Source organism: Mustela nivalis (assembly GCF_964662115.1).
Source record: "Mustela nivalis genome assembly, chromosome: 6".
In the NCBI taxonomy this organism is placed as follows: domain Eukaryota; kingdom Metazoa; phylum Chordata; class Mammalia; order Carnivora; family Mustelidae; genus Mustela; species Mustela nivalis.
The window spans coordinates 132,382,742-132,404,591 of NC_139025.1; the positions used below are offsets into that span (position 1 = coordinate 132,382,742).

The 21,850-nt window shown below is 39.2% G+C and overlaps 1 long non-coding RNA gene across 3 annotated transcripts; it reads right to left on the reverse strand.

Moving 5' to 3' along the window:
- Positions 1-1,041: 1,041 nt before the first annotated feature.
- On the reverse strand, positions 1,042-21,274 carry LOC309867461. Of its 3 annotated transcripts, XR_014313185.1 has the most exons (5): positions 21,060-21,274; positions 20,141-20,207; positions 14,879-14,941; positions 11,022-11,104; positions 1,042-1,201 (listed from the first exon to the last, which is right to left on the reverse strand). It is a non-coding gene; the product is annotated as an uncharacterized lncRNA (long non-coding RNA). The 3 variants fall into 3 exon arrangements; XR_014313186.1 differs by lacking the exon at positions 1,042-1,201 and having other exon boundaries at positions 9,996-11,104; XR_014313187.1 differs by lacking the exons at positions 1,042-1,201; positions 11,022-11,104 and adding an exon at positions 12,105-12,220.
- Positions 21,275-21,850: the final 576 nt, after the last annotated feature.

Consider the following 21,850-nt stretch of genomic DNA (forward strand, 5'->3'; position numbering starts at 1 on the left):
TTTTAATGAGCATCCAGTTAACAACCTAGTGTCTGGAGGAAACAACTAGAGCTGGTAATTTTCAGGAAAGATTGTCAAGGACCACAAAAATGTATTTCCAGATTTCCAAACACCAAAAAAGCTTTAGGGTCAAATGTTGGGAAAGATATTAGGGATGGGACAAAAGTGCGCATATTCTCAGATGCTTTTGATTCAGGGTAAAGAGGCAAAAAGACTGTCATGGCTGAAAGTATGTAAGAATGGTCCTGAAAAGTTACTGAAATATTGAAAATAGCACAAAATGGTTAAATTTGGAATACGTTTCCATTTTATTTATTGTTAAATTAATATTCTAATGTCCTTAGTAGCTTTAAATACTATAAAGGTTTCCAATACCTGGGGAAATAGTTCAATAAGTTAATTTTATTTACAAAAGCACTCTTGGCACTTAAAAGATCTGTAGTGGACTCCCTGATAGTCATTGTCAAAAGATAACGATTTGCATAAGGGTTCTGAAACTTATAGTGGCATCTACTGGTGATTATCTTGATCTGTAGACACAAGATACTTGGAATTTGGAAATAGGGTCAGGTGACAGAATCCATATTAATATCAATAAAGTATAGTTGCCATGATTCCAAGCTGTCTTGGTTTTCTATGTCTTTTTTCCTTCCTCTGACTCTTTTTCTTCTGTATGCTCCCAAATTATAGATTTTCTTAGAAAGTGTAATCCTCTGCTCTTCCTTCTTTCTCAATAACTATATCTTTTTCTCACATTTGGCTTCCATATATATATGTCTTTTAGGAAATACAGGAGTTGGAAGATAACTTTCTAGGACCAATTACAAAAGTTAAAATCTCATGATTTTCATTATTATGACTTCATAATTTATATATCTGGGCCTGTTATCATTATTGAATTCTGGTCACAAATTTCCAAATTCCCAGTGGGTATGTCTGCTTGAGGGTTCCACGGTTATACACACCAGTCTTAAGGATGAGCTTAACCCAAAGACTAATAAAAAGTCTCCTTTATTTCTGTTAATGATGTTCATTTCTCTCTTTCTACCCCCTTAAAATTAGTCTCCAAATTCTCAGGATTCTTCTTTTGTATTTTCTCTTTATGATAACTGGAAAGAGCATGGGCATTGCAACCAGCCTGATGAATATTCGAATACCGGTTTTTCCAATGGATAATCTTGGGAAGGGTATACTCTGTTGCCTGGAATAAGAAACCAGACATCAAGATGAAAATGCAAAAAGTGGTTGACTTAGTATCTCACCGGCAAAACAAAAAATTTCATAAGAACACAGAGGATAGGTTGTTCCCTCCTGGACGTAGGTGATCAGCTTTGTGATTTGAGTTTAGAAGCTTGGTGAGGATAAAAGGATGATAGAGAGAAAAAAGATGACAGGTAGGGTGGGGAACTATCATGAATGGAGCTCTGCAGGTAGAGGACTTTATGTAAAACAAGGAGCCTCTATGACTAAAGTGGAAGAAATTATCTTGAAATACCATTGGAAATTTGAGTTATCTTGGATTGTAAAGAGCCTCGAACCCCAGAGGCAGGTATTTGCATCTTGATTTAAAGTTGGGGATTCTCAGGGCTCCTGGGTGGCTTACTGGGTTAAGCCCCTGCCTTTGACTTGGGTCATGATCTCAGGGTCCTGGGATCAAGCCCCACGTCGGGCTCTCTGTTCATGGGGAGCCTGCTTCCTCCTCTCTCTGCCTGAATTTTTGTGTACTTGTGATCTCTCTCTCTCTCTCTCATCAAATAAATAAATAAAATCTTAAAAAAAATAAAGTTGGGGATTCTAGGTAACAGACTATATAACAAATGCAATGTATTATTACACATGCGTGATGGCGGAATAAAAAAAAATCCTTTTGTTTAAAAAAAAAACAAAAGAGAAATTGAAAGTAAGAGCAAGAGAGAGTGGATTCAGAAGAAATTGAGAGGAACAGAACAATGGGAAGTGAATAAAAAGTGGGAATAGGAAAAATACTTGGAAAGGACTCTAAAAATCAGATGGAAGGCTTGAATTGCAATGACCTAGTATAGACTGGAAGACACTAACTTAACTAATACTGATCTATTTTATGCCCTGGGAAGGGTAATAACTCTAATGGGCTGTCTGATGTGTGGACTGCAAGGATGTCATTGTAAAGTTCAATAAACCCACGTTGATTTAAATGAATGGGCCATTTAGGCCATGATCAAATCCAATCAAGCTGAGCTCAGCAGTGTGCCGAATACACATCCCCACACACCCAAAAGGTAGTTAATATGACACTTTAAAAACAAAGTTTTGAAGAGTGAGTTAGCAGAACAAAAGGAGTACACCCACTGCAAAAGGGTCTGCAAGGAAAAGAAAAGGAACAGTAGAAAGGTTTTATCAGATACAAATCCTCAAAATCAGGAACTTTTGGGAGAAGGCAGCTTGCTACTAGAAGCCTTGGGGAGACATTACTGCTCTAAGAATGACCAGGGCGTCTTCTTGGCTAATCTTTAAAAAGTTCCACAAAACCTTTGTACTTCATGATTCTATCTTGCTTTGCTTTTCAAATCAGGAAAGATCTGAGATGTATCCAGGTCAGCACTTCGACACAATGTGATTTTTCAGGAAATATTTAAAATCACATTTGATAAGAACGTGAAGGGAGCTTGGAGATCAGCTAGTCCCACCCTGAAGGAACCAAAACTGAGAAAAAAACTGCGAGGCTCAGCGATATCCTGGACCACACTCTTCCTGAAGACTTGTTCATTATGAATCTTACATTTGAATAACTTAGGACATTTACCACAAGTTACTTGTCTCCCCTAAAATATCTTCAATAATGCTGCAGTCCACACAATTATAGGATACTTGAGTGCAGGAACCACGAATACAAAAGGTTGCCTTTCAAAAAGTTCTTGTGGAATGACATTCTTGTTGAATGAATGCTTTTTTTTCTTTACAGATGCAGAGACTCAAATGAAGCAATGTTAAGAATTATTCATAAAATAGACCACGGAATCTTTGCAGCTTGAAAACTAATTGTCCACATATTATATCGTCTTCTAGGTGGCAAATGCCTTTTGCAGTTGATGACTTTGTCTATTTTCTTAAATACCCTGTTACTCAGATGATTAAATTAATTAGATTTAATGATTACATGTACATTCCCTAAGCTCTTGCCAGAAGCCAGACTCTTTTGGGTTATTAAGCTAAAAACATTCCCGTGCCTTTGGAATTTAAAATTGTTTATCATTTTCCTTCTGGAACAATAAATTCTATTTTTTTTTTTTTTTTTTTTTTTACTTACTCAAGGATGAATCATATTGAGGGTTATCCTCCGTCTTTACTTTGCAGTGTTTCAAGAATTTGAGAGGAATTCTGATTCTTGCCCTGACACGGGAGGTAGGTGAGCTTTTTCCTTCGCAGGCAGAGTGGGGTTTAGAAAGGGCTGTTACTGTTCTTCCCAGGAAGGTACTTCCATGCTCCGTGCCACTAAACAAGCCCCTTCCGGAAGATTTAGGAGATAATGCATCTGGACTAACATGAGCTCATCCAGGTTTGTGGTTGACCTGAAAATCAAATCCCAATAATCGCATATTCTATCTAGCTGCACATACATTTGGGTAAAATTTGAATCCTCACTGTGCCACAGGGCGAATGGGTTTCAAAAACAGGAGAGGAAAGGGAAGTTCCATTTTTGTGTTCAGGCGAGACATTTCTTTGCCTGTGGTGGTGTTTTTCTTCCCGCAGCCCAGAGAGCATTGTTGGCAAAAGCCCCTTCAGTGTGTTTGTTTCTCCTGCGGTCCTGTGTGCTCAGCAGTCCTTGTTAAGTGTGAACAGAACCCAGACATAGCTCGTGCCCTGGCTGAAGCAAAAATGGAGAAGGTGTGAAAACATGAGTCTACAGATTGAGTAGATTAGCCTTTTGACATTCATTCTAGAAAGAGCATCTTTGTCCTTGTTAGGAGCCAGTGCAAGGACAAGCTAAAGAGTGTGGTAGAGCAAAATATTCAGTTCTTGGTTCATCAGTAGTTATCAGAACAGGACAGAAGTGGGTGGTTTAGTACTGCGTTAAGAGCTTGGAGTTTGAAGGAAAACAGATCATGGTTCAAGGTCAGGCTTTGATACGTCATATGCGTGTGACATGAAGCAGGCAGTTTCTCCTCTCATGTCTTAGAGCCTGGTGATGAGGACCGGGTATGTGACATGGGGTTCTTGCCTGCATCACATTCAGGGATGTACATGGAGCAAATGGACTACATAAATGGACAGCTCGACCCAAGAGTAAGCACACGATAAATAACGATTGATCAAATATAATTGACAGCCTATTCTGCGGAGAAGATATTTCTAAAGCTTTGGTCGGTTTCTGAGTGAACAGACAGATTTTTAAAAAGCCCTACGTGGACCAAAATACTTTTCCAGACATTGCTGATGAGCGTGAAAATTGGTGGAGTACCATGTTTCTGAAGGACAATTTGTCAGAAGGATTCGAGAGCTTTAAGCAAGTGCGTGTACTTTACCTAAAAATTCAAATTTTTATACTTATCCTAAGGACATAATTAGAAGTATAAATAAAGATTACATGTAAAATATCTGTTCTAATGTATTTTCCCATTACATGGTGTTATTTATAATAGTGAAAATCCAAAAAAGAAAAAAAAAACACAAAGTTCAACACAGTATGATGGATTTCACGCATAAAAGGAATAGCTTTTGGTTATTAGAAATCCTAGTTCAAAAGAATCTTTCACGATAAGGTGATATACTTCTGGTGTGGTAAAAATACTATGGTATTTTACCATTGCCTGAATGGTAAAATACACCATTAAATTAAAAGGAGCAAACACTGTTACCCAGAAGCATAACTTTCATGAAAGCAAGAGCTTAAAATCCAGAAAAATATATACCAAAATGGCAATTCTCTGGGTGGGTGGGGTTACAAGTTTTTTTTTTTTTTTTTAAAGATCTAACAAATTCTATATAAAGGCCCTTAAAAATGGAACATAAAAAAATATTATTTTTTCATTTTGAAATTTCAGTCACCTTCCTAACTCCTACCTCCTGCTCCTCCAGGCATCCCTACTCACAGAAAACTAAGTTGGACAGTTTTTGATATAGCTATGCTGAAATGTAAAATACAGAATTCTTAACAGCTACGTCACTACTTAATTCATGGTACAGTTGTTGAAATGACAAAGAGAATGCCAATTATTTCAAAGTTCTTGATTTTGTTTTTCACTTTTGTAATGAGCAACTTGGATTTATATTTTGGCTAAATGAAATCTTATAGAGGCACCAAGTTCAACACAGATGAAGTCTTGGCAAGCATTTTTAAAATGTTTCCAGAAAAAGGAATAATCAAAAAACATTCCACAGGATATTCTGGGACTTTTCTTGGTGCTTGAAAAGAACTTTGAGAGGCCAGACCCTTTAATTAGTGTTAAGTAAAATGGACATCTGATAATTTTTTGATCAAGGCAATGAGATTCTTTGCGTTGTCTGTGGTAAATGTGATATCTCCCTAAATCACTTCCTAGGATTTTTTTCACTAAACGTTACAATTTTACAGGCAAATATAAAAGTCACAATTGTCTGATTCTATAACCATGAGCTAGAAATTAGATTTTCATGAATTTGTGAAAGATGATGATTCATTAGTTTTATGTGATCAGAAGACAAATTATTTGGTTTCTGTATAGAATTAGAAACAAAATAATAATACAAACAAAAAATGAAAAACTTGGTTTCTGTATAGAATTAGAAACAAAATAATAATAAAACAAAAAATGAAAAACTTTTTTAATCCTCTCTCAGCGCAACACAACATAAAACGAAATGAAACAAATCATTCTCAGTCCTGAATTACAGAAAGTAATGTTGTGCCTTCAATGGCCTATCAATGTATGTGTTAAATATTTATTTCTTCTAGTAGTGGCTCTCGAGATAGAGGTTTTTAAAAATGAGGCTATGAGGTTTGGTCACCCCATCTGAGGCTCTCCATTGGCTGTTTAATATATTTTTTGGCCAATTTAGCAAAGAAGTGCTTGTTGGATGTGCAAAATAACCCTTAACTAAGTTTTAACCACAATAAAAAATCCCATGCTGCTGAAATATAAACAAACACTAGGGCTAACATTCTGTATGGCACAGTCTCTATCACCCTCTACCAGCCTGGGAAAGAAAAGATAAGTGGGAATGGTAAAGTCCAGATGATCACAAAACATTTGGATACCTGCAGGACAGCAAAGGGATGGTGTTTTTCAGGTACAACGTAGACAACTTGATAAATGGACAGTATCAACTATTGCCGATGTTACGGCCAAGTCTAATCTGCACTCAGCAAGTAGATTACAACCCCCAAAATTCAGGCGACTTTCTACAGTTGTAGAGACGTTGCGACTCTAGAAGGATTCATGTGTCTGAGCTCAGCCATCTCTTCCACTTAACGCTGAGCTCACTTGGTGCAGGTTTCACTTCTAATGCCTTAACGATGCCCAACCTCCATTCGAGAATGTTCAAGATCTAAGCCGCTGTAGGCCTGCTTGGTCTGTTTCTGCGTTATGGAATAATGCCCTTGATGCTCTGCTGAAAGGCACTGCGGGCTCGTCCTTATGAGATGGGTTTGATTTGGGATCATTTTGCCCAATTTCTCACCTTGTTGACCTTGGTGAGGTTAGAGTAGGTTTGGGACGAACAGAGTTTGAAATCCTGACCTTGCCACATAGCTTTCCAAGGTTAAGGGCCAACATATTACAATAAAAATACGTGAGCTGCCCAGGTGCAACACATGCGATGTAGACCACAGAATTCCTGACTCCAAAGATGAATACAGATACCGTGGAATGTTAGATGGTGATTTATCAAATGCTACTGCACGCTCGGAAATCCTACGTGCTGAAGGAAACAAGGCTAGACATCATCTTACAGGCACAAATCAGAGGAGCATCCATGCTGGTACGTGCCAACACACAACGTTGGAGGATCACAGGAACATCTGAAACTCCGTTCAGTCTGCGCACACACCTAGTGACCATATGTTTGTGATCGGTGCGTGAGTTGCCTGTTCGTCAGAAGTCGGTTCCCTGGGACCATCTCTTTCGGGGAGACAGTGTGATCATCACCGGTTCCTGGAGTTTGTGTTCCAATCTGTCGTCCTGTTGGCCTTTAACAGCCTTGTAGTTCGGCATCTCTGCCATAAAGTGGGAGAGCTGGCATTCTTTAGGACCTGGGGGAGTAGTTGTGTTCCACTGGAATGTGTTGAATGGCTTGTAAATTAGAGTCCCTAATGAAAACTCGCTGGTGTCCAACTGCAGCAATCATCTGGTTAAAATCAGGCAGTAATTCCACTAATTTTACTGCCCTTCTCCCAGCCCTCAACGCCTCATTTAGGAAAAAATGTTTATGTTCCCCTCAAAACACCTGCGTTTTAACTTCAGTTCCCCAAAGCAATTATGGTTTTTATTTTATTTTTTTTATTTTACTTTATCTTTATTTTATATTTCATTTCATTTCATTTCTCTCTCTCTCTCTCTCTTTTTTTTTTTTTTTTTTGCCCCTCTGTTGTGAATGAAGCATTCCTTCCTTTTGTAAAATGTAAGCAAAAAAACAAAAAACAAAAAGCAACAAAAAAACCAACCCTGAAAACTTTAACTCTGGGCATTCTGAGTAGTCATTTTTTGTGTGTGCAAAAAGCCCAGTTTCGCAGCTGTTGCCCAGACTTCTTTAGATATTTTTCAGAAAACAACAGAGAAGTTTACGTTGTGACTAAAAATGAGCTCAGTTTTGAAGACAAGAATGATGTGACTGCCACTTATCCTATTAAAAGCCTTCCAAGCAGGCTGTCATTTTTATAAAAATTTAGTCCCACTGAGACCCTCCACTCTTTGGCATCCCTTAAAAAAACCAAACCAAAAAAAAAAAAAAACAAAAACCAACAACAACAAAAAAGTGTTTTGATCCCCAAGGAAAAAAGAATCCTATGGCAAATATTGAAAATATGGTATGGCAATCTGTTATCCTCTCTTCTTTTACCTCTATCAATTAAGAGATCATTACTTGGTGGTTAGCTTTTCTGGTTTCTATTTTTTTTTAATTTCCCAAAAATAAGGTGAAAACTTTCTCTCTAAGCTAGGTAAAAATTGATAACTTTGTATTACATTTTGTTTCTTGATAGAAAACAGAGGGGAAAGAATTTTGAGTAACATATACACAAATCTCTCTGTTTGTTTCCAAACCATCACCTCTCCCCCACTCTCTTCCCACCCCACGCCTGGGAAACATCTGTGGGCTGGGTAGGCATTCTGGGTAATGACATGCAAATGAGCCCGCCAGTTAACAGAATTTCCTTGTCCAATAATGGAATTGGACCAACATGTAGGTTTTTAAATTGGAGCCAGGCTTGCCCAGGCCAGATGTGCAAACAAGAGCACGTGTTCCTGGTTTTAGGGATCGGAGCAGCAATGCCCCATGGGGGAGGGGAGGAAGAGAAAACCATGTGACAGGCTATCAAATGAAGAACCAGAAATGGCTGGAAAGGCTCTCTTGGGATGCCTGCCCATCAGGCATGCTTAGGTATTCGTAAATATCTGCTAACTGGGGAATGTTGTCCATGATGGGCCCTAAGTCGGCCAGCTTGACTGACTCAGGGTGGCTACAAGGCTCTGGCCATAAGATTATCCACTTCTCAGGGTCCTGACTGATGCACTCACTTTCAGAGGCAATCTGAAGGTTCTTAAGCAACTAAAAACATTCCTCTTTGCCCTCATCTACCCTAAGCATTAGTCCTCCTGAAAGGCAGAGTTGAGGAATTAAAAAAAAAAAAAAAAAAAAGAAGACATCTCATGTCCTACACTATCCCCTGGGCATACCCAGGGAAGGAGGTGCCTATCTCAACTGACAGGGACATGCCCCAAGTCACAACTGCAGCCTCTACTACATGAGAGCCAAGCCCATGCGTGGAGCTTCCTCCTTAGGAAACAAAATGGTTACATTAATCTGTAACAGTAAAAAGTACTTAAAGGGGCCGTTGAAAGAATCTTGAGAAACTCAACAGGAGAAACCAAAGGAGCTTGAGACAAATTTTGGAAAATGCCTGGAAGTAAGATCACAAAAGGCTTTTTCCTTTTTTGAAGTGGAAAGATCTACCTTGCCTTTCTTTCTAAAAATGAAAGCCAAGAAGCATTACACATGAGATGTCACAATTAATAATCATCCTGTGACCAAGGCTCATTGAGGATCAGAAAATGAGCAAACATTTGGATATACTTCTCAAGGATGATGGATAGACTTAACTGATGGCTATTGAATTTATCAGGGTCAGTTAGTATAATGAAAACATATTTTATGAGGCTGTTAAAGGGATAAATTGTTTTCATATTTATTCATCTGTTCCCAAGGCTAATTTGGGGGTTTTTAAAACATGCTTTTCATGTTCCTAAAATGAACAGCTAAATAAATAAACCATTAGTTTCAGAACAGAAGTATCTACCATAGGTAGATACCGTATTTCTCAGTACCAGCCTAAGCAATGATTTTCTCATTTCATGTTCATCAGTCACAGTAAATAGTCACCAGAATTCCAAAGCTAAGAACAAATAAATAAAAGAAGAAATACATATCAGGAAGAAAAACAAAAGATCCCAACAACGTAGATCAGGTTCATGTTTGTTAAATGAAACACAAAACCAAGATAATTCTATTTCTTATTTAAGCTGAGAACATTTTTCCTTCAATTCATGGCTGAGCACATTCTCAAGGACTGAATAACATGTATGAACTGGAAAAAATCCCCATTTTTATTTTGCTCATTTAAAAAGCAGCCACTCTCCCAATTAAAACGGGAACTTTGAAATACAGACTTCCAAAGCCTGTTTTGGGCTGTAGCAGCTTTTGGGGAGGAAAATACTGTCAGAAGAGGTACTGCTTTCCTTGCTGGTGAGCTATGGAGTCAGAACTCCTGTCCCTCAGCGGCAAGTTCACTTTTTGGATTTTATAGCAACCATCTTGCCCTGATTTTCTTTTTAATTAGTTTCTTATCTGATTCAATCAAGGGTGCCCCTTCTCCCCATCCCAGCTCTGTTCATCCTGCACTGTCTGTAGGTGAGTCCAAACTCTTTTTTTTTTTTTTTTAAGATTTTATTTATTTATTTGAGAGTCAGAGAGAGCATGAGTTCCAGGGAGAGGCAGAGGGAGAAGCAGACTCCTTGCTGAGAGGGGAGCTCAATGCAGGATGGATCCCAGGACCCTGAGAGGCAGACACTTAACTGACTGAGCCACCCAGATGCCCCTCCCCACCCAGTGACTCTTAATTGTCCCCAAATATCTTTTCTTCAGCCCTGACTCCACTTTATCAAACCAGTTTTCAACTATCTACAGGCATCTTGTCTTGGAGGATCCTTAAGTATTTCAGATTCATTGCAATGAAAATAAAATTTGGATGCTCTTTGGCAACAACTGTTCTTCTTCCTGTCCTCTTTTGGTTGCGGAAGTCGTTACCCATCTCCTTTAAACCCTTCTCTACCCTCCACTGTATCAATAGAATGCTTAGTACCACCATCCCTTTGCCTCAGAAATGTTAACCGAAATCAGGCCCCTCCTTTCCATTCACACACTCCTACTGCCTTAAACTAGGTCACATCATCTCTTGTTCTGGTGTGTGCAACAGCTTTCCTCTCTTTCCCCAGAACTTTTTTTTTTCCCCTTCTAAAAAAATGAGTGGGTAATATCTCTTGACAAAAATGTCCATTGATTCCTTCCTGATGCTTACTGGATAAAATCCAAATTCTTAGAGTCTAAGAGTTATCGCAATTGGAACATAATCTTCCTTTTTAGCCCGGCTTCTGCCACCCCTTATCCTGCACAGTCATTCACCACAGCGACCTCCTCCTCACCCTCCGTGCACCTGGGCTCACCCAGCTGTGCCTTGGCCCAGGCTCTTCTCTCTTTTTTGAGTTCCCAAGAACTCAACCACTTCTTTGATAGAGAGCTCTCTGAAGGCAGGGATGGGCGTGCGTTTAGTATGTAATTATGGTCGATCCTACCTTAACAGTTTGGGGATGACACAGTCAGATGGGATGCTCATTGCTGGGGGTTGGGGTGGATGTTGGCTAAATTATCCTTCACACTGTAATGGGAAGAAGAAGAAGGAGATTTTGACGTAAATAAGTTGGTTGGAGGTCTCGCGCATAGAGGCATCGTCTTCCGCGCCAAGAAAAACGCATGCAAATTAGCATGGGAAATGTACATGATTGGCCAAAGAACAAATCTGGATCAAAAACCGAAGAGGAAAGTGATGGTTAAGAGAAGAGTTTGTCAACACAGAAGGAAGCAGTGTTGGTCCCCAGCACATCTAGGCTATAACAGAACCTGGAATCTCTCTCCACACTCTCTTGTAGTAACAATCTAGGCCACAATTTACATTTTGCATTTGTGTTAGCGCTTGGGATTGGGTAGTGGAAGTGGTGGGGGCGGTAGATCAGAGAGAAACAGACCGAACAGAGCAGTAGATGAACAGGCAGGCATGCAAAATGTGCAACAAAGGGCAGATAGAAGCATTTGCTTCAGCTTTAAACCAATGTGTGTGTAATTAACAGCTCCAACTCATGATTTAATTTCCCCAACATATTACTCTTTATTGCAAACCCTTCATGCAACATTGTGAATCGGCTGTGAATCAAAGAGGTGCTTGAAGATGGGCCTGACATAGTTTCCTTTGGTTTCGTGGGACTAAATTTGGTGCTGGTGACAGACAGCACCCCAAGAGCAAAGCTCAAATCCCCTCTTCGCCTCAGCAGGAGGTATACAGGGGAAATTAGCTAAACAACCCAGTGCATTCTTGTTACGATGGCGCTGCTCAGGGACAGGCAGGTCCACTTTGGGAATTGTGACTTCTCTCCCATTCAATTATTAGTCTCTCTACCAAGACCACCTAAAATTGCCAATTAGCAGGAGTTGTAAAGGAATTCATGCTAGGTGGATGTCTGTATTTGACTTCACTTTCCCAGCCCTAAGTTCAAACTCTCATGTAGTAACAGCTTCCAGTCCCTTGTAAGGAAGCTAGATGTTAAAAAAAAACAAAAACAACAACAAAAAAAAAAAAAAAAAAGAGAGAGAGAGAGAGAGAGAGAAACACTAAATTCTCCATTTCTCAGATGGAAAACAAGAAACATGCATACATACAGAGCCAAATCTTGAATTTCTTTAAATTCCGTCAGTGTGGTGGCACAGAACCTGATAAAGGCTGAGAGAAAACATACCGCATAAAGGAAAGAATAAAAATATCAGGATATTATGAAATTCACTGAGTGTGCCTTTATTTTTCATGGTAACATGTTGTAGGTTCAGGTTCTATAATCATCTGTAAAGTACATCTGAGCAAAGGAAGAAAACTTGGTCACAAGGAAACATGAATTATTTAAACGATGACTCTACCCACACAAAAATGAAATTAACAGCACACATTTCTCTTAATAATTCAAACAAAATTCTCCATTTTCCCTTAATCAATTATATGTTTTAAATAAAGTATTTTTCTGCCTGAAATATTCAAGTGATTTCTTCAAATGTCCATTTTGTGTACACACAGGCAGAGTGTACACATTTGAGTATGTTCCATAATTAATTTTGAAATGAAAGAACAGTATGCCAACAAGTAAAGTAGCAAGTCCATTATCTGAACAATTGGAACCTTGCTTACGAATGTGGGTAAACTATTTTTCCCTCTTCTTAAACACACATATATTGTGTAAGCAGAAAAGGGTATTTCCATTTGTAAAAGAACTTTTTCATTTTGTACATCTGCAGACACAAAAGAAGCCATACTCAACCACAAATTAGGTCAGGGAGCTGAAATAAGCTCAGATTATAACAGGTCACAGGTCTGTGAAAAATATACTGTCATTTGGGGTTGGATTTTTTTAATTTTTTTTTTTACTGTAAAGCTAAGGAAAAGTCATTTTATGATAAAATATCATACCATCTGTTCTCATATATAAGAAAATTTGGCTGAACTGATCCAATTTACAACAAGTTAAAATGGGTAGGTCTGGAATTCCTTTATCCCCAACCTTCAGTGGTTTAGTGTTGTAAGAAAAATACAGTTAGGAGAAGAGGAGAAAACGTAGCAATTCTATATTAAATTCTTGGCCCAGTTCCTACCACTTTGTGTCATGCACCTGGTATGCTTGGGGGAAACCTCCTAAGTTTGCATGCTTCTAGAAGAAATCACCGTCTATCTCAAGTTAAGTGGATCCTGGAGCCAAATGGTAGACGGAGACCATCATTTGAATCTAGAAAATAGGTCTGACCTGGAAATACTCATAACCACAACCGTGAAACGGCAAAATGTTGTCCAAAGTCCCAAGCTGCTGTGATTCTAGTGCTTTCTAAGATCAATTGTAGGAAATCACACTTTTATTTTGCATAAGACATATGTTTGTTGTTGTGTCTTTGCAGCTTCGGTTATAGCTCTACTCAATTCTTGAAGGATACCCTATATATGAAATCCCCATTGCCTTTATGAATGTATTTTGATATTCTGCCACTTGCTTTTTGGTTCAAAGGAGTATTAATATCCATGTATGTATTACTTTTATATTAAATGCAGTATATATCGAGAATAAAAAAAATCTGAACAGATAATTAAAGAATTTGGTGGGGGAATATTACATGACAATGATGAGTCTATAGGGAGTTATTTCAATTTTAACAATTTTAGATCTACTTTGTTTTTTCTCTTCTATAATTGTATTATGACATTTAGCTTTGAAAGAAACTATTTAAAGTCATCCAAAATAGATGATTCTCCTTATTTTGTAGGAGAATGCCCCTTCATCCTCATATGTGCACACATCTCCCCCCACTTTTCAGGGCAACTACAAAACACAGTTCACTCAAGTTTTCAGTTTTTTAGGATCCTGAAATAATCCTACATCTAAACCCCCAGAAGTCCCTTTGGTTCAAAGCCCCAGAATATCTGATGTTGCATATCAGTCACCAAGGCTACTGATCTAGTTTTTAAAACTAGAAAACTCTGTTTTACCTTCTTCCAACCCCAAGATGGGAGAGTCCAGACAAAGCACATGCTCCCACTTTTACAGTAGGCAGGTTACCCTGCTGCAGATAAAACCCCATGCATAAAGGCAAGGAGAAGTGGGAATGTCCTTTGAATGTTGGGATAATTTGAAAGATAATGTGAATAATTTAGATCTAAATTATCTGGTTGGGCTGTAATGCCAATTAAGGTAACCGAATAAATTATCCTAGGCTGATAATTTACAGGGAAGAGAAAGAAGCCGGGAGTTAAGATAAATACCTGAAGGATTCATTTACAAACTCAGTTAATAATGTTTTCAGTCCTAATTACTGAGTTTGGTTATATAAATAGTTGATCTATTTGCTGTGTAATTATATAATTGCTTAATTCTCCATTCTAGGGTGTTGAAAGAATTAAATGAAATAGTGTGTATGTGTATATATATATACACATACACACACACATGTATATACATGTATATATGTATATAGTATGTATACATTTGTGTATATATATGTATAGATAGATATATATTTTTTAAAGATTTATTTATTTTAAGGGAAGGGGCAAGGGAGAGGCAAGAGAGAATCCCAAGCACACACCCCGCTAAGCACGGAGCTTAATGTGGGACTCGATCCCAGGACCCTGAGATCATGATCTGAGCTGAAATCAAGAGTAGGATGCCCAACCGACTGAGCTACCCAGGCGTCCCAGAAATAGTATATTTAAAGAATTTAAAGAATTTAAATATACTATTTATATAGTATATATAGATATAGTATATATACTCTCTCTATCTATAGATATCTATAGATATAGTATATACTATATATATACTATATACTATATATACTATATACTTACTATTTATATACTATATACTCTCCTGCATCCTCATCATGATCCACCAGTGGGTGGGCAGGTCTCCTGTAGGAAGACAAACAAATCATGTCACAGCATTACCCCATGCTGTGCCATTTCATTTCATGCAAATTAGTCCATAATTAATTTGGTCATGAGACAGATGCACAGATACAGCTACAGACCAGAACTACATCTGGAAAACCAAAGCTGGAGAATGAGGTCCTGAAGCATCAGTGAGTTAAAATATTTGGAACAGCATTTGACAAAGAGACTAACATTTTATGTATGTATTGCATGTGTGATTAATTCAATCCTCATAAGAATCGTCTGAGATTCAATGAGCAGCTTTATAGAGGACACTAAGTTTCAGTGAGTGAAACACCAGGCTGAAAGTCAGACAACTATTCAATAGTAGAAACAGATACCAACCCAGGCCTTTCTTGCTTCAAAGCCTTTATTCTTTCTAGGAAAGCTGTGTTTCCTTCAGATGCGTTGCCATTCAAAGAGTGGGCAAAGCATACATTTTTACCAATAAATTACATCATGAATGAATGTATATATACAGCTATATTTTATAGGTTGGCTAGCTTACTTCGGAAATTTTAGTGATAGCAGCTAAATTTGTCATTAGCCTGAATTTTTCACCTTGGCCTTTAAATGAGATAGTTTGTTTCCATTTTTTCAGAAAATATTGATCAGCGAATTTGGAGCTTTACATGTCCATGGAATGGTGGGTCAGCCTCAGATTAATTGTTTGCTGTGGCATATCCAGTCAGGTCTGCCATTATTCTAGCGGTACTCTTGGGAAGACACAGAATCCCATGGAATCGTGGGGGAGGGACAACAGGAGCCCTATAGAGAAGAGGGGGAAAGAGGGTGAGAAAGGGGTTGCAGTAAGTTACTCCACGCTTGAATCCCAAGGGAAACTTCTTTGGTTGTAAGGGACAGAAAAGTGGGGTTCAATTTCAACAGTCATCCTTACTAAGTATGTCTATCACCTCTCTTAATTTGGTTTCATCACCAAGAAAATCAAAGCAGTTTGGTCTATCAAGCCTGGGGTGAAGACAGACCGGAAGGTTGTATATGGAAGTTCCCCTGGAAACATAAAATAAGGGAGCACTGTAGAAACGTGAGGATTCTTAGAGCCTGTCTGTTCCACTGCCATTGCCAGGCAAAAATCTTGGCCTCTTGCCCCGACCACAATATCCTCGCGAGAGGCATGGTGCAGGGTCAAAACCGGAAACAGGCCACTTTCACATTATTTTAAAATTTGTTATGAAATTTTGCCAAAATTTTATAAATACCAGCCAGGGCAATGGGGTGTTGTAGAGCATTCTTTCCACCTCATGAACCATTGTTTTTTGTTCTGAACGCATAAGTTAAGATGCATTGAGTTTCAGTTGCTTAGCTGGGTCAGCTAGTGAAATGCCTGATATGTAATGCTTGATTCTACCCAATTATCTTTAGTTCCTCTCGTTTATTAGTGTTAAATTTGAATTACAAGGGGAAAGTGGGAGTGGAGTGTGGACTATGCTCTAAATCCTTAAGACAGTGAATTCATTTGTATTATTTTATTATCCCTCTTTATAACTACCATGGGTTTGAGTCCTTTGGTGACACTTCTGGCTTACTTTCAACCATCCTTCCCTTTCTTTTGCTTTACGTGTGTTTCCTAACAGCAGCAGATGAACTCTCCTGTTGCAAAGTTTGAAAGGAAAGAAGAAAAAAACTCCACAACAATCTAAAACTTGTAGTTAACAAAATAAACTGCAGATAAAACCCCCGAAGGTCTTGGCAGCGAACGTTTCCCACTAAAATCGGACTCTGCGCTCATAGTCTGAAACAAATTACGAAGGAGGGGGAAAATCAACAGCTCTGGGGTGAAACTGGGGTTGGTGCTGGCTCATCATTTTTTAACCAAAAATAAAACAAGCAAATTTTGTTTAACTGCAGGTCAAAATTAAAAAAAAAAATTAAAAAGTCCCTCCTCTGTTCAGTGTAATTACTAACAGAGAGCAGCGTTAACCAGCTGCAGAGTTCATGGATAAATGGAGAGAACCATAATTTTCTCTCCCTGGGGTTAAACCTCCAAACTTTGAGTCTGCGCCTGTATGGTATGCTTTTAATACTCCATGAGAAGCCAAGTCAGAATGTTTTTAGAGTACATCTCCATCCTTTTTCACCAGAATGAAATAATTGCATGTACACACAAGAGTTCAAGTTCTGGAAGAGAGAAAAAAAAAAAAAAAGCCACGTGCATTCATTTCTGCAGCATCCTCCAATGGCGACGCTCTACCCTTTCCCTGACGGTGACAGGGGGCCCCCAGGCTTTTTTTCACCGAGAGATGGGTGAAATTTGCTCTACTTTAAACTTGTCAAATGTGAGCAAGTTCTTTCCAAATGTTCTTATTTCAGCACAACTAGAGAGAATTTTTTTTCCTAGTACTTTTCCCTTAATTTTTAAGCCCAAGTGTATATTAAGGAAAATTTGACCCATATGTTTCTGATTCATTTAAACTGAACTCATTGAGCTTTTTTTTTTTTTAATAAAACATTTTTGGTGTCCAAAAAACCTCCCATGACTGTTCTTTAAAACTGTCTTTAAAACCTTATTTTTATCTGTAAAAGGATGTCAGATTTGGGCTGAAAAGAAATGGAATTTAACCTCACAAGTCTCAACTTTGGTTTGAGATTGAATGCATCAGGTGCAGTGGGGTCTGAAATAAAAGTAGGAAAACTGTTTTTTCATGTTTAGCGAGGCTCTTCTTGCCGGCTAGTATCATCCTGTCATCAGGATCTAATCAGAGGAGCACAGATTAACTGAAGGATGTAAGTATTCATTTCATAGTAACGGGAACGGTAGGCTGGAATTGTGAAGGGGCAGAAGCTGTCCAAAACTCGTAGGAGTGTGTCCTGGATCTGCATAACCTCCTTAGTACCTTTACACTTGACCCAGACAGAAGGATAGATGTCCGGAAAAGGGATGGCTTGCTAGAGGCTGGACACAGTGGAGTCAAATATACGTTATTCCGCAACAGGAGAAATTCATGGAAGATCCACATCTGGGCACGCTCTGTTCCTCCCTTTCTGAAGATCAACTACTGGGCAGTGTGCTCTTGGAGTTTAGACCAAGGTCATCTTCTTGGCAGCAATGAGAAGGTATTTCTCCTTCTCTAATTCTGTATCATCATTGCAACAATTCCCACTGAGAAAAATTAACCATATTTTACCAGCTAAATCTCTCCCTTTGGGGAATGTTTCCAATCCAGACCTGAAATGTAGGTGACAATTACAAATAAACACAGATTTGGATTGAGTCTATGTAGAGCAAGTGAAAAAAGCATTGAACAAAATCCCCAGTTTTTTTTTTTTTCCCCCCAATTAGGGTAGACGAAAACCCCTCAGTAGACTTGGGTTTTGCTTTGCTTCTAGTAAATGGCTTCTAAAATTTTCTCTCTTCAACCGTGTATTATAATGCCTGACAGCTGGGAAGTATCAGGGTGCAGATCACAGTTTTGTGCCAAGATCCGCGTTTTGGACAAGATGTTAAATTCTTTGTTCCCCTTTATGAATTGGGCATATAAGTAATACCTACCTTGGCTTGTTATGAAGTTTAAATGAGTTAATAGGTGCAGATTGAGTCCACATCTGTTTCAAGTAAGGACTCAGTAAATATACTACTATACTTCTTCAATCCTGAGATTTTCCCCACACTTGCATATTCTTTTCTTTTCTTTTTTTTTTTTTTTAAGATTTTATTTATTTATTTGACAGACAGAGATCACAAGTAGGCAGAGAGGCAGGCAGAGAGAGAGGAGGAAGCAGGCTGCCTGCTGAGCAGAGAGCCCGATGCGGGACTTGATCCCAGGATCCTGGGATTATGACCTGAGCCGAAGGCAGAGGCTTTAACCCACTGAGCCACCCAGGTACCCCCACTCGCATTATTCTTGAAATCAGACCATGTTTTGCAACTGGCGGAGGAAAATTGCCCTTGTGGAATGGCCTGGACCTGCCACCAATGATTCCTATTCAAAGAAATACCCTTTCACCTTCGGGGGATGCTTGGGTGCACAGCATAACTTTGCCTATCTTGGCTTAGCCCTTTCCAAGTTCAGATCTTGACTTGATAGTCTCTGTCTTGGTTTCTCATCTCTAGAGCAGGAATAATCATAGATAATCTCTGTCTCCCATAGGGTTGAAGCAAAAAATTACATCTAACAGCTCTGAATAATAGTTTATAGTGAGTTTTTGGTAAGTAATACTTATACTATTTCTTGAGAAATCTTTCCTTGGCTGGACTGTATGTCTGATTTCAGAGCTTATAGCCCCTCGTACTCTTCACAGCACCTGCGTCAGTTAGATTTTTATATTTTCCTGTGTGTTGATGCGATGAATGTGTGCTTTGTTGGCTTGATTTGGACTTCATGAGGGCAGGCACATCTCACTTTAACTCAGTATTTTATCCTCAGGAGACAGTCCAGTATCTCCAGATAGAATATATGCAGTAAGCATTTGTTGAGGGAATGATACTGAAAATTCAAACACAGCTGCTCATTACCAGAGGCTTTTGAATCTGAATCTATTACCCAGAAAAAAATGGGCGTGGTATCTGGGGGGGAAAAGGTGGTAAAAGAAAAATCCCCCAAACAGTATTTCCATGGAGTCAGGCAAAGTTTGAAAGACTTAAGGGCCAGAACTAAGAAAAAGATGTTCTCCTGACTGGTTAATAAATTGATCTTGCTTTCTTTGATTGTTCTGAATGTGTATTTTTATGCTCTTTGGTTCAGCTGAACTACAACCTTTCTCGAACAAAGCCCAGCTGATGGGAGAGCCCTCCCCGTGGCACCTCAAATAACTGTCTCTTCTATCTCTTATAAATCTGTTGACATAAAGGCTTGAAAATGAAAATCAAAACAACATGAACAGAAACAACAAAACCCTCCTGGATTCTCTCACACCACTTCTCTCTCTCTCTCTCTCTCACTTTTTTAAGCCCCTATCTCTCTGCACTCAGCTGAACCTTTGCCACGAATAGCTTTGCTCTGTCCTTTTAACAATAATATCTTAAACTTTTATAGTGCCTTATAGCTAAGCATCTCTAGACATTTTACAATAGCATTAAAACGAAAGCTGGTTCTTCTCCCAGAATTGCCATGGGGTCCTCACGAAAAACCAGCAGTTTGTGCCTTTATCCTGCAAACAAGAGGTTGGTGGGCTGACAGCCCTTGTCTCTTGGATCTCCGGCTGGAACTCGCCCTTCACCTTGTGGCGGTGGAAGGCAGGAGAGGGAATGAGCATTCACTGCCACGGAGGGCCAGTCCTCGAGGACCTGCGTAGAACAGCGAAGGCAGAATCTGAACTCTCTGTTCTCGTACCCCATACATCCCTCAGTCTTAGCTTTTCTTTTTTTCTTTTTTTGTGAAAAAGCAGATCCATAGTGGAACACTAAGTTATTTGTAAGTGCGATGAAATATTTACATAACAGGAAACTGATTTCCTTCTTTAAGCAATTTCAAAATTTCTGCCTGCAAATGTGAGCCTATTTCTCTCTCCCAAGGCTGTTTTAACTTCACGTATATGATTGAATATAGATGTAAAATATATGTTATTATATCTTTTATATAAATTTTACATAACTGTACATATTCATTACATATATATATGTGTATATATTCATTTCACTCTTTCCGATATTGTTAAAAAAGGCTAGGCTCGGATTCATTGGGTCATAACCTAGTTTTTTTCTTTTTCTCCAATTACAATGATCTAATGGATAAAGCATAAGATTCAAAGCCAGAGCTACATTAGCAAAGTGAGGAGAGAATTAAGGCAATTATCTCCGTAATTAAGGGGACCGGCCAAACCTTTTTTGGCAGACGTGTCTAAATAAGTTGAAGAAAATCTGGGCAGGGGGAGGTGGCCACACTCGCATTTTCTGAATAAAAGCCTCATATGGGCAATTGCCTTTGATAATCGAACCGGAGTCACAAATTTTAACTTTTTTCCTCTTTGCCAAAGGGATGTAGAGGCTTTGGGTCATTAATAATTGATCACTTAGGCAAATCTCTCTCTGTGCAGTTGTAGACCAGTGTGAGGAGTACACTTGTTTAACAATGCCCGGTTTTCTGGAACACACCGGCACATTTCAGGAATGTTGGCCATATGGAACAAAAAAGCTTACCTTTCTGGTAGCGGCTGCTACGCAGCCACTTCCCACACAGGGACGTTTGCTTGTGTCGGTGATGCGATCCGCAGTGCCCCGGCCCTCGGAAACCATCCAGTGGTATTTCTTAAATCCCTTTTACGATGTCTTTCCGACCCGGGACCCCCGGGCTTCCCCCCAGTCTCCAGGCCTGATGCTCTCGTCCCAGGCTGGTGCCGCGTTGCAGAGGGCAGGCCCGGGGGCACAACTGTTTGCTTTGCCTCGGTTTTTATGGCCGAGCTCCAGCTTAGTTGTGGCTGCCTTTAAACACGACAAATGTGTTCTAATTTTAGAGCATCATGGCAATAATTGTTTTTATTTCGGTGGTGAGGAAAAGTGAAGGAAAAACAGCTTGGGACTTAACCGCCTTAGCCTGCAGCCTTCGGCTTTATTCATGCGAGTTTTTAGTTTCTCTCTCCCTCCCCGTGCACGTACCATCTTCTTTAAGGCACGGCCTTAAATCACCTTTGCAAAGGTTATACGTTTGTTTACAAAGAGCTGGCTATGAACCGGCCTTGCTGGAGGAGAAGGGAGGTTTCTGGAAAAATAAACCTCCTGGGCTCTCTTCACGCTGCCCAGGCCGAGGGAACAAGGCCAGGATCCCTACTTCAGACCTGGTAGAGTTTACGACTTCATGAACCACCTGACCTGTATTGTGTGCAAATTTCACGAAAGTATGATGTGTATTTATTCCTGGAGGTGTGCCGTTTGGGATATTTTCTTCCAGGAAAACTGTCATAATTACCCTTCAAGGTAAGAGTTTTACCCTT